We start from the raw sequence: 23,143 nt of genomic DNA, 5'->3' as shown, positions 1-23,143 counted from the left end.
CAGTTCTATTAGTATATTCGGTGGAGCTATCTAAGTTTATAGTTGTAGAGTATCTAGTGTCCACGCCGTCATTATGACGGTACACCATGTATTATGAGGAATTTCCCTGATCACCAACAGGGACGGCCATTTAGCAGTAGGTCCTTCGACTGTATGTGCGACCTGATTTTTATCTCATTCATACAAAACTTGTTCGATCATATAGGTGATCCTACATAGATTTTCGTTTCTTTCGACATAGGTTTTGTGGTAATTTAGAATTTCAAACCTATCCACCACGTAGGATGTCTGTTTGTGTAAAACTGACTAGAAAATACAATTGTTGCACTGTAACTGTCTTGTCCAACACTTAAAGAAAACTACTAATGAATTTCGTTGCATGTGGTAAATTGTTGCTTTGCAGTTGGGTTAGCATATGTTCCTTGTCAATTTTGGCGGTCAAGGTCTAGGAAGTTGTGTCAGCTGGGACTTTCAGTACTACCTACGGATTCCTAACCTTTGTTATCCTCGTTAAAAGGCATTAAATATGTTGTATAAAGAGAATTGGATTCTTCAATTAATGCCTCATCAAGCTTTGCTTACACAGGAAGTGGGAACATGATTTGCTATTATGAGTAACAATAACATACCTCCATTTATATGTCCTTTTAATTATTTAATATACATAAAAAAAATACAGAACACTGAAAATTTGACAAAAAGTACGAGTATAAACATTGAATAAACTTTATTCCTACTCCCTGTTTATGCGCACTCAGTTTGTCTGTTGTTTTCCCATGGTTGTAAGGAAAGTTATCGTGTTATTGTTCGACGAATGATAATGCAAAGTGAAACTAGTATGGAGATTTTACATCTCTGTGGGTACTGAAACATTCAACATGTTTACGAGAAAACCATGAAAAGTTTGGTGTGAGGATTTATTTGTGTGTTATTCATAGACAACTTACAGGAAGTCTTCAGCAAGTACGGATGATCTCGGAGCCCATTTTTGCTGGTCCAGTGTGTCGTAACTTGGTCTTTTTAAAAGTCCCATCGCTTTAACATGTAAGTTATAATGGTGACATAAACAAGGAATTTTAGTGGTCTTCATTATTTAGTTTTTAGAGAAATATCTTTAAATGTAATACATTTAGGTGGTGTGAAGCAAGTGTATGACACGGATTGGCTGGATCAGTAATTTCACACGTTCAACTACAACTATTTTTGTGAGCCTAGGCAGCTTCTTAACGTTTTGGTGAGGTGTGGATTATATCATTTAACATTGAAATGAATGTGATTGAATAAAAGTATATTATTACGAGGTCCACAAATGAAAGACAACAGTGAGTGGATGTGGATTGCAGTATGGAATTGGAAGTTGCAGTGTCATGAAATGACAAATTTTATGAAGGTCTCCCTATTGTATTGGAAGTCACTGTGAAATTCAAATTTGTGGTGACCTTTCTTTTTCTAATTCAACTGAGATATCTTGTGAATGGAAAGAAATACTGGAGTGGTAGCAGTTGCTGACCAGTTCTTACCAGCCCAGGTTTAATTTGAAGATAGGTTCAGAAAATTCTGGCAAGTCAAAAATTGGACTATAAGACCACTCACACCTGCTAATTAAAACTAAAATCATCCCTTTAGAACACAGCATGAAAATAACAAGAACATAATGTTACACCAGAATTTTAAACACTAACTTTGAAAGCTCAAAGAGAAAGAGGCAATAATATGATTACAGTATTCAGGTCACTAAATCTAAAATGGATAGATCTGATTTGAAATGGGAGGGCTTTAAGAGGTCATGGGAGCAAATTAAGAAAGACCACATGTCTAAAGGATGTGAAGAAATACAGTTTTCCATATAGATATATAAATACTTGGAATAACTTTGGAAGTGATATAGGTATTTTTTTTAGAATTGCACACCTATGCAACATAGCAATAGAAAATTAAATGTTTATTTTGTAAATTATAAGACATAAACATAATGTATGTTTCTCTTGGCAGAAATCAATAACAAACATCAAAAAAAGCAATACACAAATGAGCGAAGTAGTTTTGACTCTTTAAGACACTGCCTTTGTTTTGATAGATTCAGAGGTCAAAGATGACAACAAAGGCCCAGATAACATCTAGAATTATAGGTATTGCATTGTTAAATGCAGGTTAGGATAGTGTAGACAAATTGGTATTTCTTTAGTTGTGCACACCTGCATGATATATTAGAAAAATAAATATTAATTTTGTAAATTATAATACATGAGCATAATGTGATTTTCATGGCAGAAGTAAATAAAAAAAAACTTGCTACAAGCAAATTTACCAACAAACGAAGCCACAAGGACACAATTGAGATGCCATGTTGTCTGTCCAGTCTTGTCACCGTCAGTTAGACAATGGCTTTCACGTTGTGGACCAGGTGTTCTCAAACTCCAGATGACATTAATAAGTGCTGTTACAAAGACAATAGGGCATCCTTGGACTTTATAAAAGAACACGGGGTTCTGCCATTGTCTGTTAATTGCCCAAGGTACAATAATAATCAGGCTGTCAGCATTCATGACAATGACCTGGATGATCCTTACAATTTGAGGTGCCAAATTACTAGATATAGGTTAGGTTAGAATAGACAAATTTATTGTCTCATTTCTTCAACCTCAGCATCTATCAAAACAAACATGGCATATCATTCAACCATTGTGACTGTTCGTTAGTATATACATAGATATACCAAAGGCTTTTTCCCCTTACACGGGGGGGGGGAGCCAAAAAGAAAAAGGCATAGAAACCACTCCCACCTATATCATTCCCTACATATTCCACTCCCCTCCACCCTCCTCCCTCCCTCTTATCTTGGCACCTCCTGGATGCAGTTTATTCTTTAGTAAATCAGTTTTAGCAACTTTTTGTTATTGATTTCTGCCAAGAAAATCTCATATTACATTGATGTATTATAAATTTATAATTTAGCAAATTAATAATTAATTTTCTATTGCTATATCACAAAGGTGTACACTTACTTGGTGTTGTGCTGAGGTTGATCCCTCACAGTCATGGTGATCCGCCGCTGAATCCGGTTTTGGCATCCCTGCTTAGTAGGTCCACTTTATCTGGGATGGAGTTTGTGGCTGCTCGACAGATGGCTGTGTAGCCTGGTACCGGTGGTTTGTCAGGTAAGGTCAAGTATCCACCGTGCAGCCTGTTATGCCTCTTACTTCTTTAGGGAGTGCATTGAAGATTTTTGGTCCTTCATGCCCCAGGCTGGCAGCAAGTAGTCTTGATTTGCTCTGATTGGAAGGGTTCTTCTTTTGCACTTGCACCCTGTTTGTTTATTGTTCTGTGTTTGTAGTGTAGAGGCGTTTGTGGGGTCTGGTACTTTATTTTCCAGAACCTTCCATAGGTAGATGGCCCTGTATCATTCCCACCTCCTTTGTTGGGAAAACAGTCTGAGTTCCCTGAGGCGGTCCCAGTAATTTAAATCCCTCATCCCCTGTATCTGCCAGGTGAAGCCTCTCTGTACTGCTTCCAATTGCTGGATTTCTCCTCTTCTATGGGGTGACCACAATTGGCTGCAGTAATCTAGTGTGGGTTGGGCTAGGGCCTGTGGTTCCCTGGATGAAAAAGTCCGGAGTACCCAGCTTGCCATTCACTTGGCTTTCCTTGTTGTTTCATCGATGTGGTGATGAAAGCTGGCATTATCGCTGATGTGAACTCCTAGTCATTTTACATGCGTCTTTGGGGGGATGACTAAGTCACCCTCGGTATGCGGAGCAGTTCCCAGCTTTATGTCCTGGGATGGACCACATCTCAGCATTTCATGTTGTTTTCTGCAGCCCAGGTGTACACCTTGTTGAGGTCCTCCTGCAGGTGGTCTACGTCCTCTTTCCTGGTCACTATGTGACTGACGTTTGTGTTATCAGCAAAAGAGGTGAGAACTGAGGAATGTATGTGTGTGTCAGTGTCACCCAGGTGGATGAGGAATAGGAGTGGACCCAGAACGGAACCTTGTGGCACTCCACTAATTACTGCAGCCTCTTCAGATTTTCGGCCATCCACTGCCACTGCTTTTGTCCTCCCAGTGAGGAAACTGGTTAGCCAGTTTCCCAGTTTGCCTCCAATTCCTAGGGATCTGATCTTGTGAAGCAGGATGCCGTGATCAACCTTATCGAAGGCCTTGGTGAAGTCCAGGAACACCACATCTACGTTTCTTCCTTCTGCCAGGTTTTGTAGGAGCCAGTCGTAATGGTCCAGTAACTTTGATAAGCAAGAGCACTTTTTCTAAACCCATGTTGGGTTTTGTTTAGGAAGTTGTCTTCCATATACGTGGTGACTTTGTCCCGCACACATTTCTTGAACACTTTGGTGATATGAGATGTAAGTGCTACTGGTCTGTAATTTTGTGGGAGGCTCCTTTCCCCTCCCTTGTAGATGGGGCTTATAGTGGCTTTTTTGAGGTGCGCTGGGACCACTCCTTTGTCCAATGAGGATCTCCATAACATACTTATGGGTTGTGCTAGGGTTTCTCTGGATTTCAGAAGCATGATGGCTAGCACTCCATCTGGTCCGGCAGCTGAGTTCGATTTGAGCACTTTTATGCTGTTCTTTATGTCATCCTTCATGAACAGAAGGTCTGTGAGCTGTGGTGACTGGGGGTTGTCCATTATAAAGAATGTTGCTGGGTTGCTGACAACTTTTGACGCTTTTGGTGTATTAAATACACTGTTGTATTGTTGCCACAACACTTTGCATGTTTCTTCCGGATCTTTTGTTAGTGTTCCCGTCTGTTTTTAGGGGGCCAATCTGAGTTTTCGTTTTTATGTACCTCTTGCAACAGCTGTAGAAGAATTTTGGGTTTTGTTTGATGTTTAATATCGCCCGACTTTCTTCATTTCTCCTTTGGGCTTCATGAGATACTCTTATCTGTTGTTCAATATCAGCTATTTTGGCCCTGATTCAGCACTCCTTTTCTTCACTTTTTCTTTTACTCAATTTTTGTTTAAGGACCTTCGTTTCTCGGTATGGTGTTATGTCGAGAGCTTCTGTTTCATTTTAGTGGGATATGGTTATTGCAGATTTCTATTAGAGTTTTTATTAGGGCCTGAAACATGTCGTCTGGACTATTCCCTTCCATGATCTGGTCCCAGTTTACTTCACCAAGTCTAGCTAACCTCTTCCCACTGTATGGAATCACCGTGGAAATTGAAATGCCCAAGGTGAGTATCCTCCAATGGGGATGACTTACTTTGTGCATTCTCTGTTTTTGTGTAGGTGGTGTTCACAGTGATGAGATTGTGGTCAGAGAACATTCTTTCTTCTACGTGATAGTTGCTGAGGATATCTTGATTGTTGGTGAAGAAAAGGTCGAGGATGTTATTTATCCTTGTTGGCTTGGTTATCGGCTGTGTGAGAAATGCCCTGTCAGTTAGGTCCAGCAGGAGTTTGGCTTGGACTTGATCCTCCACTGTTCCTCCTGATATAGTACCTCCTGGCCACTGTATAAATGGTAGATTAAAATCCCCACACAGGATGATGTCTGGCAATGGTGTTTGTAGACCATCTAGTATGAGGTCTATCTTTTCTATCCCTCTTCTGAATTTTTCAGTGTCACACTGGGTGGGCGATAGCAGTTGATAACAATAAGGTTGAGTGAGTTTATAAGTAGAGCTATGAGTTCAACTTGGCTGTCTGTGTGTCTGAGGTGTGGTCATTTCTTACATATATGATAACACCTCCATGAGTTCTCCCTTCTCTATCTGCTCTATATGGGGTATATTGCCCCATTGCTATCTCTGCATCTTTCACTTCCTTCCTCAAGTGTGTTTCAGTCAGGGCAACAAACAGGGGATCCTCTAGCACTGTTAGTTCTTTGATGAAAGGAACTTTACTTTGGTTAGTTTTAGGGTAGAGGCCCTGTATTTTACCCATGATGATGTTTTCTAATGTGTGTTTGTTTGTGCTGTTGTGAGCCAGGGAAATTGTTGGTTGGGTAGTATTGTTGTCTGCGGAAGCGGCAGTGGTACATACCCTGTTGGTTTCCTCTCTTCCATGTAATTGGTCAAGAGTACTCCCTGTGCTTGTATGGTTTTGGTCAGTAGATCTAAGGCTGTTTTCAAGCCGTTTACTAAACCTAAAAAATCACCATTAACACTTTGTGTCTTATCAGGCCCTAGAACATTGCTTGAAGGTGCTGAGTCCGATCCACTGGGTTTGGAATGTGTTTGTGCCTGAGATTCTGTTCCTCTGTGTGTGTTGGTATGTGTAGTCCTCCCTTGTTATCCATGTTAACCGGTTTCTGACTTATGCCCCTAACATGCAAGAATTTGGCAAGAACCAGCATGCAGGATAGCAGCATTACAATGGTACCAATACAGAATAAGCCTGACCCCATATGCAAGCACCACACAGAAAGAACTGTGAAATATTGATGTACCTAATATTTTTACATGTATACATACACCAAAGGCTCTTTTCCCCCTTATAAGGGAGGTAGCCAAAAAACAAAGGCACAAAAACCACTCCCACCCATTCCATCCCTATCATACTCCACTTCTCCTCCACCTTCTTCCCTCTTATCTCGGCACCTCCTGGATGATGGGTCATCCCTGCATCTTGCCCTGGATCAGAAGCAGTCACAAGACACAGCACATCCACAGCAAGGCCGCTTCGTTAACTCAGCAACCCCCCCCCCCCCGACCCCTCATGTAGACAAGAAGACAATGACAAATCCCTTCAGGCTGCATCAAATAATTTCTCACACATACTCCCTCACCCCCCATCCCCCACCCATTCCACCTTATGCATTACAGCATTATACATACACAACCATTCTCCATTCATCCCAATCTTCTGTCCTTTCCCATCCTTCCTCAACAGACATTCCCCTCTTTCCCAAAGCCCCTTTTACCCCCATCCATCCATCTCATCCTAGGTCAGCCCCTCATGTTCAATCCTTCCATCTCTGCATTCCACACATCTTTTACTAGTCTTTCTTCACTCATTCTTTCCATGTGTTCAAACCATCCCAGTACTCTTTCATCAACCCTATCTCCCAACTCCCTTTCCACCCCCTGTTCTCCTCCTCACCTCCTCATTCCTCACTCTATCCAGCCTAGTAACCCCCATCATACTTCTCAGGCATTTCATCACAAACACATTCAAACTCCTCTCTTATGTTCCATGTTTCTGCCCTGTACAGTGCTGTTGGCACAATCACTCCTTTATACAATCTCCTCATAGCATCCATTCCTAAATGTTTATTTCTCATTACACTTTTTAAAATCCACCAAGGAATTTACTTGCTTCTCTCAATCTACATCCTACCTCCACTCCTCCCTTTCCTGCCACATTCACACCCAAGTACCTAAAACTATCCACTTCCTCCAGTCTCTCTCCTTTAATACTCACTTCCAGTCTGCTGCCACTTTCTCCCCTTGTACATCTCATCACCTTACTTTTACCCACATTTATCTTCAACTTTCTTTCACACACCTTCCCAAACTGTCACTAACTTCCTCAATCCCTCCTCTGATCCTGCTACAAGTGCATTGTCATCCACAAATGACAGCTGGCTTATCTCCCAGTTTTCTCCATTTTCTTTAACCATCTCCAATCCCTGACCCACTACCCTTGCATTTACCTCTCGCACCACCCCATCCATGTATAAATTGAACAGCCAGGGCAACATAACACATCCCTGACACCTTTACCTCAAACCACTCAAACACACACTACTACTCTTGTAAAAATATCTTGACAGCTCCTAAAAGCTTTTGTCCTATCCCATATATCTGCAATACCTCCCGCAGTGCCTTCCTGTCTACCCTGTCATAAGCCTTTTCAAAATCCATAAAAGCCCAAAATACATCCTTACCTTTTCCTATAACTTTCTCACATATCTGTCTTACCACAAAAATCTGATCTACGCAACCCCTACCTATCCTAAACCCACACTGTTCCTCACCAATTACTTCCTGTCAATCAAGACCCTCTCATAAGCCTTCACAACTGATCCCTCTGAAACTACTACACTCACACTTGTCCCCTTTTCCCTTGTAAAGTGGAACTATACAGGCACTCCTCCAGTCCTCTGACACTCTACTCTCTCTTAAACAAATATTAGATAACCTCACCAGCCAGTCCATCATCACTGTACCTCCTTTTTTCAGACATTCTGCATGATATCCATCCAATTGCCTTCACCTCATCTTTCCTTATTTCTCCTCCATTTTCCTCATTCATCACAGTCATTATCTTAGCACTTTCCACTGCAACTACCTTTCCCTCCCTATCCCCCTTCCCATTTAACAACTCCCTTAAAATACTCTACCAATCTTCTTCTTACTGCCTTCTCTTCCATTATCATCTCTCCCTCTGCACATTTTACCATTTTTTCCCTACTTGATACACCTCCTCTTCCTCTCCTAATTTCTTTCCAAAACATCTTTTTATTATTCTCAAAATTTTCTGTTGTACTCTTACCCCATTTCATATTGCTCTCCTCTTTGCCTCCTTTATCTTATGCTTTACTTTTCTTTGTACCTCTCGTATGATTTGCCTCCTTTATCTTATGCTTTACTTTTCTTTGTACCTCTCGTATGATTCCCTCGTCCTATTTTGTAACCAATCTGTGAAAGCTCACTCTTCTCTTCTACAGCCTTCTTTGCTTCCTCATCCCACTACTTACTACCAGGGCTGTGGAGTCGGAACACATAACCTCCGACTCTGATTCCTCTATTTTTGGCACCACCGACTCCGACTCTTCTATTTTTGGCAACTCCGACTCCTCTTCATGTAATTAACTGATTATGGCCTACATATTTTATAAAACCTATACGACACACGTATGCTCCAATCTTGAGTAGATTTATTTCAATAATTTTAAAAAGTAGAGGGGACATAAAAGGGGAAAGGAGAGAAGAGATAGTATTATTGCGTTAGTCTACTGTTGAAATCATAATTATCCTACTGTTTGGCAACACAGCAGTGGGAGAAACCACCAAACTGATGGAGTGATGGAAACGACGCATATGGAACTTGACAGGAATATTACAGCTCCCGTGACTGTGTGTCAGCAGGTGTAAAATGGAGGTGTTTATCTAATTTATTCAAGTAATACTCTGGATGTTTATTATTCTATGTATAAATATGAAAGCCAGCGTTGCACAAGGACATTTTGGGGGTTTAGTGGAATGACCACGAAGATAAGACGATGAGATTTATTACATTTTATAAAATTATTTTTTATATAATCTACTTATAAGGAGTGTGCACTGCATAATTCTATAGACTAAACGAAGGCATTACAAAATGTAAATTTAACTGGAGTCGGAGTCAGTATATTTTTACCGACTCCAACTCCAGTGACACCGTAATTGCTTCCGACTCCAGTGACCGTAATTGCTTCCGACTCTGACTCCACATCCCTGCTTACTACCCTTCCTTCTATTTCCTCCTCTCCTCTTTGTTCCTCACACCATCTTTGCACACCTTGTCCATAACAAGCAGACTCATCTCAACCAAATACTTTTTCACAGAAGGTCCAAACACCCTCATTGATCCAATCAGTAAAAAGGTCATGTGTCACCCAAGCCTTGGTTTTGGACCTCCACATCACACTTGGTCTGCTCTTCTGGACTTTACACCTCTTGAAGGCTCATGGATTTTCTGAATGGTAAATAAGCAGAGATTTAACTCAAAATGCCAATTGCATTAGCACAAAACAGCAGTATGAGATGGTCTTTCATTGGCTTGTTGCCAGGTAATACCTTCTCCTCCACTGTTATATAGGTTCACACCAATTTCATCGCAATTAAAAACCTGCTGCGGCAGGTAATCCCCAGAATCCACAAGCTTCCTAAAGTAACTGATGAAGTTCTCTGCTGCCTTTGTGTCAGAGCTTGCTGCTTTGCCATGCCTCACAATGCCGTGGATGCCAGTTCGGAACGTAACTAAAACATAAGTTGAGGAGCATCTGTATTGTGTATGGGAGTGAAAAATCAGACTACTTGCCTTGACCTGATGCTCGGAGCAGCTGCCTAACAACTGACTTTCTGTCTTTACGATTTAAGGATACCTCGGTAATTATTACACACCTCCCTCTAATGTCGTACAGTTCATCTTGTTTTTTCCATGATTGGCTAAGGCTACAGCCCTAACAAACTTTTGGCCAATAGCTACAGTCACTACGCAACATGGGCTAGCTTAGCCGAATACACTAGGTCTTTTCATTCATGTGATATATTTGTTCTTTTTGATAAGGGCTGTCATGTGAGGCCCATACATTTATTTTTCCGATAAGGGCTTTTAGGCAAGGACCAGAGCCCCTTGCTATCAACTCCTCGAACAAATGGTCCCAGAGCGTAAAAAAAAAAAAAACAATATACAGTAAAAGCCTGTTTTAACGAATCTCAAATTAGCGAACTGCAAATAGCAATAACGAAAATGCTCAACCATAGCGGAAATGGTCCGCTAAGTTGACCATTTTCCGCTAGCTGGCCAGACGCGTGTCTATGGAAATAGCTCAATTTATTGGGAACGGTAAGCTAAGTTGAGCATTTTCCGTCAACTGGCCACATGCGTGTCTCAGAGTCCAATGTTACCAGATTGTGGTGGTGGAGTCAAGGAAAAATTTATAATTTAGTACTTTGGAGGTGTATATACAGGTAGTTCTCGATATATGCGACTTCGATATATGCGAATTTGCGTATATGCGATTCAAGAATTTGCACCACTTTTCGATATGTGCGGGGATATATTCGAAGATATGCGATTTGACCTAAAAAAAAAAAAATAGTCGCGGCCGATTATTTTTTCAAAATACCTATTATATATTTGAAGTTGGTGCGCATAAAGCCGTGTGGTAACACTGGCTGCATCAGCTAGGTAGAGCTGGCATCACTGCGGCGTTATCACAACAACACCGGCAGCTGTACAGACGGCATCGTCTTAGGCATCCTTCCTGTTTCATAGGCCAAACCATTGTCTTTTTGCAGGTAATTAAGCTTTTTTGATACACAAATTAATTATTTTTTTCACAAACAAATTAATTTTTGATACTTATTACTGCCCCAATTAATTTTGTCAATTTTCACTCTCTGCAAGAATTATCGTTTATTCTCCGCACTGGATAAACTCTAAGCAGTAAGCCTGCCTGTGTATCTCCAGAGCACATCAACAGTCAGTTTAAAGGTCAGATATCAACAGATATACCATTCACTAAAAATCATCGAAAAAGTACTTTTTAAAAGCATACAAATAAAGTTTTTACCTATTACAGAAGAATTTATTCAGAAAATTCACTTTTAATTGCGCCTCGCATACCACTTTTCCGAAGTCTAGCTATTCAGAATAACAATATTGTTTGTTTGGCAACTTGATAGATATCAAGACTTCCATAACTTTTTGTATTTACAGTTTAATGTACATCAAAAAACATACTGACAGTATTCTATATAATTCCACCATCTACATCTTATCAAATTTGGCAAAAAAAAGTTTTGTCTTCATTTCATTGCGTCGTCTGCTATTCGAAACATTCCGCCCGTGCGCTTCGTGAAAGGTTCGGGGAATTCCGCGTTCGTGACGTCACAGTTGCCAAACAAACAATATTGTTATTCTGAATAGCTAGACTTCGGAAAAGTGGTATGCGAGGCGCAATTAAAAGTGAATTTTCTGAATAAATTCTTCTGTAATAGGTAAAAACTTTATTTGTATGCTTTTAAAAAGTACTTTTTCGAGCAATACAATGATTTTTAGCGAATGGTATATCTGTTGATATCTGACCTTTAAGCGTAGCAAGCAGTCTGAAATGTGAATTGTAAACAGACTGATTTTTCAAACAGCTGAAGAAAATACGCTTGGCGAAATAAGTGATGTTTACAGTAGCGTCTTTTCCCGAGGTTAATACTTACATGCTAAAATGTATGTAAACATATATGAGATGCAGTATGTAAGCCCTTTGCCAAAATAAAATATGTAAAAAAAAAAATCAATCCGAGTTGAGAACGTATCCCCCTTTTTCCCATAGGTTCAATAGTTCGATATATGCGAATTCGTTATATGCGGGGGGTCCGCGGAACGGAACCCCCGCATATAACGAGAACTACCTGTATATATATATATATATATATACGTACTATAATATACAGGTACTCCTCGTTTAATGACGACAATTGGGACCAGCGCGCCGTCGTTAACCGAATTGGTCGTTAAGCGAAAGTGTATACATATACTGTACGTACATGTACTGTATGTACAATGTCCAGCAATACATGTATCTTTATTTTCGTGTATTTTCCCTCTTTTATACAGTACATTAAAGCTTTATTTACTGTTTATTTACGGTGGTTAGGTTCCTAAAATTACCGTATATGACCAAATCCGCGTATGCTGACATTCCATATTGAATACCGGGGTATTTTTTTAGTTTTGACCATGGGCGCAATATAGCAATAGAAAATTAATTATTAATTTTGTAAATTAAAATGTATCAACGTAATATGCAATTTTGTGGGCAGAAATGAAAGTAAAACATACCTTGCTACAAGAAAATATGCTAATGAACGAAGTCGGTAGCATAGGCTCGGGACGCCATCTTGTCGTCTGCCAATGTCTCTCATGACGACGCCAACGAGGACGATCCGGATGACATTTAATTTGCAGGTAATGATTTATTAAACACAGGTTAGGTTAGTTTAGGTTAGACGAATTGATTTATCATCCTTTCATTTCTTCGACATTGTCATCTATCATAACAAACATGGTGTACCATTCGTCCGACATAACTTTGTTACTTACGAAATCTGTTTTAGCATTTTTTTTTTCATTTCCGCTCACAAAATTGCATATTACTTTGATACATTATAATTTACAAAATTAATAATTAATTTTCTATTGTTATATTGCGCCCATGGTCGAAACTAAAAATTTACCACTACTGGTATACACTGTACCCCAGGTAGTTTTTGCAGCTTGCAGGATGGTAATGTAGACCTAAGCTTCAGAACACTTTACCTCATAGCTAATATCCACCGTACAAGTTCATTTATAACATCATACAAATTTGCCTCAGCCAACTTAATTATCGTATACGACGTCGTAACTTCGGGAGATTTACGTTAAACGTCATAAAGCCCGTCGTTACTCCGAGTTGTTGTTAACCAAGTAGGTCGTTAAACGAGGAGTACCTGTATATACAATAATATATACAGTTGAACCTCGAAAGCCCGGATCCTCGTATGACCGGTCGAAATGAACAAAGGTCGGACTTTTCAAGCAAAATTCCCTATTGGTCCGGTAGGTGGCAGCGACGGCCGTATACGTGTACTCAAACCCGGCCCAGTGAAGCCGCCACCAGGGCTGAAACGTAGTAAAATAGCGGCATGTGGCAACTGCACAAGGACATGAGGAAATTTTTTCTACATAGCTGACTGTTAAAAACATTCAAAAACTCAAACTTTTGTTTAAAAATCATAGAACTAGTTATCAAATAATAAATGGTACATCAAAATATGACTTTTATTGGTAATTGTGTTACTCATAAAATATTATACCCCAAAAGATACGTTTTTACTGTGTAGAAAAAAAATTACGCTAAAGTTTCAGCTTTCTTTTAGCACCAGGGCTGCCGTTTCATAGAATTTTGTAGTAAAATAGCGGCATGTGGCAAATGCATAAGGACATAAGGAATTTTTTTCTACATATCGGCTGACTGTTAAAAACATTGAAAAACTCAAACTTTTGTTTAAAAATCATAGAACTAGTTATCAAATAATAAATGGTACATCAAAATATGACTTTTATTGGTAATTGTGTTACTTATAAAATATCATACCCCAAAAGATATGTTTTTACAGTGTAGAAAAAAATTCTACGCTAAAGTTTCAGCTTTACTTTAGCGATAATAATATAAAGAAAATAATCTTTATATCTTACTGAATATGTTAGGGCATGGGGGCCTTATATACATTCAAGAATAGAAAAAAAAAACTAGAACCAACATTTTGTCAAAGTTTGACAAGTATATCTTGCTATGAAAGTCTGCACATGCCCGAGAAAAATGTATGCCCCGGTATGGAAACACACCCATTCTACACGGCAACCCTGGCCGCCACCACTGTCCCGTGTGCATAACTTCCGATATTTACAGTGTACGAAATAAAAAATATAGTACAGTACACTGTATGTACAGTACATTTACATGCCTGTATAACAGTTATTACAACCACTCCTCGTTTAACGACGACAATTGGGACCAGCGCGCTGTCGTTAAGCGAGTGTACAGACGCTCCTCTACTTACGCTCATTCGTTTTACATTTTTCGATGTTACGTTTGAACTGACTGTAATTTTTGTTTTGTTTTTTGAAGTGAATTTCTTAGTTTAGCGCGCTCTCCGTAGTTCAAACGATACTTACGCATGACGCTGCATCCATTGTTTACATGGCACAAACGTTATAAGTATTTCCATGCGTATGTTAAGTTTACAGGTACGAATATTGCAGAGGACATTACATCATAAAACTCTACGGGAATAAAATATACAAAATCGGATTAACCGAACATTTCGGTTAATCGGACATTTCTAATCCTCCTTGGAGTTCGTATAAGTGGAAGTTTACTGTATTTTACAATGTTATGTGTATGATTAATGATTTAGGGGTGTTTTATAAGATACGGTAATAGAATTTACGGATGTATAGTAAAGTATGAACGGTCATACATTACTAGAACGTACAGTAACAACTTACGTTCATTTTCAACTTACGTTCAGCCGTTCGGAATGTAACTAAAACGTAAGTTGAGGAGCATCTGTATACATATACGTACATGTACTGTGTGTACAATGTCCAGCAATACGTGTATCTTTATTTTCATGTATTTTCCCTCTTTTATACAGTACATTAAAGCTTTATTTACTGTTTGTTTACGGTGGTTAGGTTTCTAAAATTACTGTATATGACCAAATCCGCGTATGCTGACATTCCATATTGAATACCGGGGTATTTTTTTAGTTTTGACCATGGGCGCAATATAGCAATAGAAAATTAATTATTAATTTTGTAAATTAAAATGTATCAACGTAATATGCAATTTTGTGGGCGGAAATGAAAGTAAAAAATACCATGCTACAAGAAAATATGCTAATGAACGAAGTCGGTAGCATAGGATTGGGACGCCATCTTGTCGTCTGCCAACGTCTCTCACGACGACGACAACGAGGACGAGCCGGATGACATTTAATTTGCAGGTCAGGTTAGTTTAGTTTAGGTTAGACAAATTCATCATCCTTTTATTTCTTCGACATCGGCATATATCATAACAAACATGGTGTACCATTCGTCCGACATGACTTCGTTACTTACGAAATTTGTTTTAGCACCTTTTTTTTTTTTTTTTCTGCTCACAAAATTGCATATTACTTTGATACATTATAATTTACAAAATTAATAATTAATTTTCTATTGCTATATTGCGCCCATGGTCGAAACTAAAAATTTACCACTACCGGTATATACTGTACCCCAGGTAGTTTTTGCAGCTTGCAGGATGGTAATGTAGACCTAAGCTTCAGAACACTTTACCTCACAGCTAATATCCACTGTACAAGTTCAATTATAACATCATACAAATTTGCCTCAGCCAACTTAATTATCGTACATGACGTTGTAACTTCAGGAGATTTACGTTAAACGTCTGTCATAAAGCCCGTCGTTGCTAACCGAGTAGGTCGTTAAACGAGGAGTACCTGTATTACAGAATTATTAGTATTATGGTATTATTATTACAGTGTTGTTATTATTACAGATTTAGAGTATTCTTATGTGTTTCTATGCCATATCATACATTACCTATACGTATACTGCTACGAAAATCTATGGGTGTTAGGACAACATTTTCGATGACTGGACCGCCCTTCCCCCTAGTTAGTCCGGGCTTTTGAGGTTCGACTGTAATTCAGTACAACCACTCCTTGTTTAACGACGACAATTGCGACCAGCGCGCCGTCGTTAAGCGAAAGTGTATGCATATACGTACATGTACTGTATGTACAATGTCCAGCAATACATGTATCTTTATTGTCGTATATTTTCCCTCTTTTATACAGTACATTAAAGCTTTATTTACTGTTTATTTACGGTGGTTAGGTTCCTGAAATTACCGTATATGACCAAATCCGCGTATGCTGACATTCCATATTGAATACCGGGGTATTTTTTTTAGTTTCGACCATGGGCGCAATATAGCAATAGAAAATTAATTATTAATTTTGTAAATTAAAATGTATCAACGTAATATGCAATTTTGTGGGCGGAAATGAAAGTAAAAAATACCATGCTACAAGAAAATATGCTAATGAACGAAGTCGGTAGCATAAGATTGAGACTCCATCTTGTCGTCTGCCAACGTCTCTCATGACGACGACAATGAGGACAAGCCGGATGACATTTAATTTGCAGGTAATGATTTATCAAACACAGGTCAGGTTAGTTTAGTTTAGGTTAGACGAATTCAACATCCTCTTATTTCTTCGACATCGGCATCTATCATAACAAACATGGTGTACCATTCGTCCGACATGACTTCGTTACTTACGAAATTTGTTTTAGCACCTTTTTTTTCCGCTCACAAAATTGCATATTACTTTGATACATTATAATGTAGACCTAAGCTTCAGAACACTTTACCTCACAGCTAATATCCACTGTACAAGTTCAATTATAACATCATACAAATTTGCCTCAGCCAACTTAATTATCGTACACGACATCGTAACTTCAGGAGATTTACGTTAAACGTCTGTCATAAAGCCTGTCGCTAACCGAGTAGGTCATTAAACGAGGAGTACCTGTATATGTATAAAGTATAATTGTAGCAGAAATATATTAAGTAGAAATAGACGGTATGATAGGAATACAAAATAATGAAAGAGTAAGTTGATGGGAAAATTCAAAATCAGTACGCGAGAGTAATCACCACGAAAAACACTTCTATAACAACGAACTATGTTTTCTGCAACAACACAACAATAACGCTCACTATCCAAAAACCAACTGCCCAGTCCTATTAATCGCTAGAATTATGTACATCGAACCAAACACGAAGCTATGACTAATATTCCGCGAAATTCACAGACAGCTCATATCATTGTTACACGACACACACACACACACATGTTGCAACAAATTACTGCACATTGCTGTTCGTTTGCAATTCACGATTGTGCTGCCTATAATTCACTTACAATAATATATTCAACCACTCCTCGTTTAACGATGACAATTGGGACCAACGCGCCGTCGTTAACCGAATTGGTCGTTAAGCGAAAGTGTATACATATATGTACATGTACTGTATGTACAATGTCCAGCAATACATGTATCTTTATTTTCGTGTATTTTCCCTCTTTTATACAATATATTAAAGCTTTATTTACTGTTTATTTACAGTGGTTAGGTTCCTGAAATTACCGTATATGACCAAATCCGCGTATGCTGACATTCCATATTGAATACCGGGGTATTTTTTTAGTTTCGACCATGGGCGCAATATAGCAATAGAAAATTAATTATTAATTTTGTAAATTAAAATGTATCAACATAATACAAGTAGTCGTCGACTTACGACCGAGTTCGGTTCCGACAGACGGGTCGTAAGTCGATCTGGACGCAAGTCAGTCTATATATATATATACAGTATATATTACCCTTTATATAATATATATATATATACATATATTGTATATTTAGCATACTGAAATAATCTTAGCATCTTTGAACTATGTTGTATAGTATTTTTAACCTTTTTATAATTTCATCTGATTTTCTTTGGGAAACGTAGCCTAGGCCTAAGCATATTGAATAAAATCCTATCATCTTTGACCTATGATATTTAATACTGTATTTGTTAACCTTTGTATTATTTTACCATCAGACTTTCTTTAGGAAACGTATGCATACTGAATAAAATCTTATTATCTTTGAGCTACGTTGTTAAATATTCATTAACTTTTTATCATTTTCGTTAGGAAACGTAGCCTAGGCCTACGCATGCTGAATAAAGTCCTGTCATCTTTGACCTACAAATCCTTTTTTGTTGGTTACATTAAAATCATTGTAAAGCAAAATTAGGAAAAAAATATTTCGAAACGCATTCTTTTCGTTTACGTACTGTACCGAAAATATTGTTATCAACAACAGACTAGGCATAAACAAAGTTTACTGTTACATTTTATTAATTGCAAAACATAAAAATACAAAATGCTGTGCCGAACATTTTGTCATCGACAACAGACTAGGCATAAAAAAATAGTTACATTTTATTAATTGCAAAACATAAAAATACAAAATGTAGGGAAAATTAGGATTTTTTTATTTCAACAAAACGCATTCTTTTCGTTTAAGTACTGTACTGAACATATTGTTATCGACAACAAACTAGCCTAGGCATAAAAAGTTTATTATATTTTATTAATTGCAAAACATACAAAAATACAAAATGCAATTGCAAAATTAGGAAACATTTTACTTCAAACAAAAAAATGAAAGAATATTTAGCTTGCTGGGATGCTGACGCTGCCAGCAGCCTGCGAAAACTATCGTACTCGCGTCTCGCAGAGTGCGGAGTAATGTACTGCACTGCCAGGCATAACATTGCAATTCTATTACTCTATTAAATGTTAGATATTATTGCACCATCTCGTGGTCGTAAAGTTGATCAGTCGTAAGTCGACGACTACCTGTATGCAATTTTGTGGGCGGAAATGAAAGTAAAAAATACCATGCTACAAGAAAATATGCTAATGAACGAAGTCGGTAGCATAGGATTGGGACGCCATCTTGTCGTCTGCCAACGTCTCATGACGACGACAACGAGGACGAGCCGGATGACATTTAATTTGCAGGTAATGATTTATTAAACACAGGTCAGGTTAGTTTAGGTTAGACGAATTTATCATCCTTTTATTTCTTCGACATCGGCATCTATCATAACAAACATGGTGTACCATTCGTCCGACATGACTTCGTTACTTACGAAATTTGTTTTAGCACCTTTTTTTTTCTGCTCACAAAATTGCATATTACTTTGATACATTATAATTTACAAAATTAATAATTAATTTTCTATTGCTATATTGTGCCCATGGTCGAAACTAAAAATTTACCACTACTGGTATATACTGTACCCCAGGTAGTTTTTGCAGCTTGCAGGATGATAATGTAGACCTAAGCTTCAGAACACTTTACCTCACACCTAATATCCACTGTACAAGTTCAATTATAACATCATACAAATTTGCCTCAGCCAACTTAATTATCGTACACGACGTCGTAACTTCGGGAGGTTTACGTTAAATGAATATTGGTCTGTCATAAAGCCCGTCGTCGCTAACCGAGTAGGTCGTTAAACGAGGAGTACCTGTATACTGTATGTGTGTGTGTGTATACTATGGAATTTTTAGGTATGTATCATTATTATAATCCGCTCTGGCAACACTGTTACACCAACGCTTACTCGCTCAATTTAACGGAAAATTAAATTTAGCGGACTGGACCTTGGCTGAATTAGTTTGTTAAATCGGGCTTCTACTGTACACATATTCATAAGGTACATAAAAACATAAAGATATTATATAGCTGAGCAAGGACCAGAGCCCCACAAGTTCCAGTGGTAGCGTCTTGTTGTGCTGCGAAGTGCAAAGTTGGCCCTGATCGAACCAGCTGATGTAGTGTGTTCCTGAGCAGTACAGACATGCCAGGGTGTGTTAAAAAGGCCTGTACTGTGGCATCAGTCCCGCTTCGGATGCGCAGGGCGGTGCAAGGCCAGCCATGTCAGCTGGATATGACCACGAAACAGGACAGACCTGCCACAAGTCGTGAATGCCTGTCTCTGCGGTGGCAGCTGCGGGTGATGAAGGTTCTCGAGGGGAACAGGTGTTGGCACCCGAGCAGGTGGTCAGAGTGCCCAGACATGCCCCGCATGGCGCTGAAGGAGGGCGGCAGTTGGAATCATGTGGCCTCCATCTCCGATTTGTACTGAAGGGGTCGTCTCACCAAGGATCTGTAATGAGACTCAAGAACAGCAGGGGGTCCCACATATGTTTCATAAAACAAGGGAATTGGCACTGCTCCTTATGCTTTACAGGTCACCGCAACGCTGTAGCCTGACCCTCCCAAACACTCCGTCTCAAATGAGCACAAGATTAGGCTATTAGGCACCATCAAAGGCACTAAAGTCCATTAACTGTAACTAAGCACTTAGGGATATGTCATCTATTTGTTGGGAGGATATTAAGAACTTAAAAATTAGAAGTCCATGAACCGTAAGGTTGTTAGGAATTATACACTAAAATACGCTATGTAAGCACTTTGTGATAGTTCATGGTAAAAGCTACCTATGCATCTTCTGTGAACAAAGACTCCCAGATGGTACGTCGTGCTTACTCACTCTGTCACTCACCATTCCTCATTAATACATCATTCTGCCAAATCATGTTCATGCACTGGGTGCACACATCCCACATTTGTTCTCCACTGGTGACAGGCATTCTTCAACTGTGATCTGATCAGTGTGGCTAGAAACCTCACTGCCTGTTCTAATATTCTTGAGTTTGCGCACAACTTCATTGATTTTCCTCACCACGCGGTACAGACCATCATAAGAGGTTGTAGCTCCCCCTGCACGCCCTGCTTTGGTACAGCAGGGATGTAGACACGTTGACCCAATGCTTATTGTTTTGTACTTTGGCTAAGGGCGATACTTCTCACATTCCGCTGATCCCTTTTCTACAAATGGCTGACAACGGTTAAAGAGCTTGTTTGCAATTTGGCAAGTCTGCGTGTGTAGGTTGTCAAGTATGGGATGGAGGGGTCCTTGTTGAACATCAAGAAGTGAGGTGAATCTCGCACCGTTCGGTGGTACGGCGAATTGTAAGCAAAGACTGCCAGAGGGAGCATAACATCTCCGTATAAAGGGTTTTCCATAGTTAGGCTTCTTAGAATTTGTACCATCGTCCCATTTTACCCCGCTCAATGAGGCCATTGCTTGATGGATGCTATGGTGTTGTCGTCCACTTGTCAACCTTCTGAAGGGGTCGTCTCACCAAGGATCTGTAATGAGACTCAAGAACACAAATTCACCTCCACCATCTGTGATGATTTGTTTTGGAGCTCCATGAATACTGATAAGGTGGGTGATGAAGGCCTGAGCTACAGGTAGTCGTCGACTTACGACTGATCGACTTTACGACCACGAGATAGTGCAATAATATTTAACATTTAATAGAGTAATAGAATTGTAATGTCATGCCTGGCAGTGCAGTACAATTACTTTGCTCGCCGCAAGACACAAGTACGAAAGTATTGGCAGGCTGCCGGCAGCGTCAGCATCTCAGCCAGCTAAATATTCTTTCATTTTGTTTGAAGTAAAATGTTTCCTAATTTTGCATTGCATTTTGTATTTTCATATATTTTGCAATTAATAAAATGTAACAGCAAAACTTTTTTTATGCCTAGGCTAGTTTGTTGCCGATAACAATATGTTCGGTACGGTACGTAAACGAAAAGAATGTGTTTTTAAATAAAAATTTTACCTTACATTTTGTATTTTTTATGTTTTGCAATTGATGAAATGTAACAGTAAAACTTTTTTATGCTTAGTCTGTTGTTGATAATAATATGTTCGGTAGGGCTGGGCAGGATCCGAGTTCTTAAGTATTCGCGGATCCGAGTACTTGGCCAGGCGGATCCGCGGGATTCGGATCCGGATCCGAGTACTTGGCCAGGCGGATCCGCGGGATTCGGATCCGGATCCGAGTACTTCCTTCAGCACGGAGAACTGGCAGCGTGAGTCCACGGATTCGTTTGGGAGCGGGATCCGACTGACATCCTCTGTCGGATCCCAGTCGCGCGGTATTCGCCTGGCATTGGTAATCGCCACAGCTACATCTACTCGAGTCCACACCAACTAGGCGAATCCCACTCAAGAGGAACACCAAGGAATCTCTATTTGGCTGTTTGGATGTGCTGACAGTCTTTCCAGCATCACTTTCTTCCCTCAGCTCCCCATATTCAATAGGATGTTTAGTGCGGAGGTGTTTGATTAGATTGGAAGTTGTACTTCCAGAGTATTTGAACGTGTCTTAACACGTCAAACAGATGACTAAATCATCCTCAGTTTGCTCCATGTAGGCCCATATTGGAGCAGTTCTGCTTCGCTTGGCTGCCATGGTGCAAGAAAGTAACTTCTTAGAATTCTAAGTAAATTTGCGGACAATATAACTCCCGTTTCATACTGCAGCTGCTACTGAAGTCACGTGGAGTGCGCGGCACTATTTATACCCTCTGCTGTGACGTCACAGCACATCAGCCAATCAGTCTCCGAAGAATTTGAGATGCCGATGGCAATACTGAAATTGTATGCCATGTATCGCTAGCCGAAAATAATAGTTTATTTTGTATTGTAATTTCATTTGCAACATATGACTTTGTAACTAATTAATGATAATATCAAGTATGGTATAAATGTAATGCTTCGTATAGATAGTGGTCATAACGAATTTTGGCTCCACAGGGAAAATAGATCCTTGAGTAATCGTTTGTACTCGTCTCAGCGGATCCGAGTACCAACATCTGGTACTCGGGTCCCTCCTGCCTTGTCGGATCCGGTGGATTCGGGTCCAGTACTCGGATCCCGCCCAGCCCTAATGTTCGGTACAGCATTTTGTATTTTTATGTGTTGCGATTATAAAATGTAACAGTAAACTTTGTTTATGCCTAGTCTATTGTCGATAACGATATTTTTGGTATACTACGTAAACGAAAAGAATGCGTTTTGAAATAGAAATTTTCCCAATTGTGCCTTGCAATGATTTTAATTTAACAAACAAAAAAGTATTTGTAGGTCAAAGATGATAGGACTTTATTCAGTATGCGTTGGCCTAGGCTATGTTTCCTAACGAAAATTATAAAAAAGTTAAGGAATATTAAAGAACGTAGCTCAAAGATGATACGATTTTATTCAGTATGCATACGTTTCCTAAAGAAAGTCTGATGGTAAAATAATAAAAATGTTAAAAAATACAGTATCTAGTATCATAGGTCAAAGATGATAGGATTTTATTCAGTATGCTTAGGCCTAAGCTACGTTTCCGAAAGAAAATCA

At 39.2% G+C, this 23,143-nt stretch overlaps 1 protein-coding gene across 1 annotated transcript in view; it reads left to right on the top strand.

Annotated features, from left to right (window-relative positions):
• The first annotated feature begins 762 nt into the window (after nucleotides 1-762).
• The window catches only part of Cul1 (cullin 1), a 398,967-nt gene continuing 376,586 nt past the window's right edge, over nucleotides 763-23,143 (top strand). The window contains exon 1 of the mRNA XM_076182129.1: nucleotides 763-1,044. The gene's annotated coding sequence lies outside the window, so the exon portion shown is untranslated. The remainder of the gene's footprint in view (nucleotides 1,045-23,143) is intronic.

Source organism: Oratosquilla oratoria, unplaced genomic scaffold, assembly GCF_046742065.1.
Source record: "Oratosquilla oratoria isolate Oo_2021 unplaced genomic scaffold, ASM4674206v1 SCAFFOLD50, whole genome shotgun sequence".
Lineage (NCBI taxonomy): Eukaryota > Metazoa > Arthropoda > Malacostraca > Stomatopoda > Squillidae > Oratosquilla > Oratosquilla oratoria.
The sequence above is the reverse complement of the archived record's forward strand: the minus strand, read 5'-3'. Positions and strand labels throughout refer to the sequence as shown.